Raw genomic sequence first — 1,111 nt, 5'->3', positions numbered from 1 at the left:
ATAGAATCCTCTATCCACTCGGGCTCTATTCCTGGCTGCAAACCGCAGACCCAATCCTTCGTTATTTTTTGCCCACAATATGTGAGCAAAAACAATATTTCTTGGCCCTCAATGGGCTTGCTCGCAAATTTGCGAGCTTCACTCGGGGAGTCAAAAAAGCAGCCACACAGTTGCATATTTGACTCCCCTTGAGATATATTTAATGGTTGTATTACAACCCTTTAGTTCTTTTTCGATGGTGTTTCGAGGAAAGACAATGACGCTATCCAACACATTTGAATAGGTTCGGGGCGTCACTGTTCTTTCCTCCAGTTCTTTCAACCACTGCTTGGGTGGTCACAATTCCCACTCCAATACAGTGTCTTTATTTTTGCATGCCATGTCCGTGAATAGTTCAAAATCAGAGTTCAAAATAAATTCACAAAACAGTTCTGGAAAAAAGAAACACAGTTCACAAAAATAAGAAGAAAGATAGAAGAAAAAACTAAACAAAAAGAAGAGACAGAATAGACGTTAGATAGTCCAAATGGTCCTGGTTCAGTTCTTCAGCAAGGTACTCCAAATAGGTACTCCACTTAAAGAATTTTCGGCGAAAAACGCCAAACAAAAATCTTCACCGCTGTAGTGAAGCGAAAACGCCCACAACAGACGGCAAACACAATTTTGTTCGCTACAACGAACACACATAAAAACTCGCCAGAGGCAAGCGAAAATGTCACAGAGCTGGACAACAATTTACTGAAAATAAATAAAGAGCAACAAACTATTGCCCAGCTAAACAACAAAAACGATTTACCCCGGCGTTACATAGAGGGGACAAACAAAGACAGACAGACATAAAGTAACTGCGGGCTGGACATGGACTTTAATGAGATGAGGGTGATAGGGATGAAACAAATAATGAGAGAGAGGCACCGGTGCTCGCCGACTGATAACCCCTCGAAAATATTGTTCTTTTTTTCCTTTAAAGAACACTTATGAGGTTGCAAACATCTTACACTATCAATTTTTACAAAATTTCAATATATTAAAAATTCACAATTTTCATCACTCCACCCCTCCGCAAGCAGATATGCTGCCCCTGACAAACAATTGTCTATTGTTAGGCTTG

This window comes from Octopus bimaculoides, chromosome 25, assembly GCF_001194135.2.
Source record: "Octopus bimaculoides isolate UCB-OBI-ISO-001 chromosome 25, ASM119413v2, whole genome shotgun sequence".
NCBI classification, from domain to species: Eukaryota; Metazoa; Mollusca; class Cephalopoda; order Octopoda; family Octopodidae; genus Octopus; species Octopus bimaculoides.
This window is presented reverse-complemented; position numbering follows the sequence as displayed.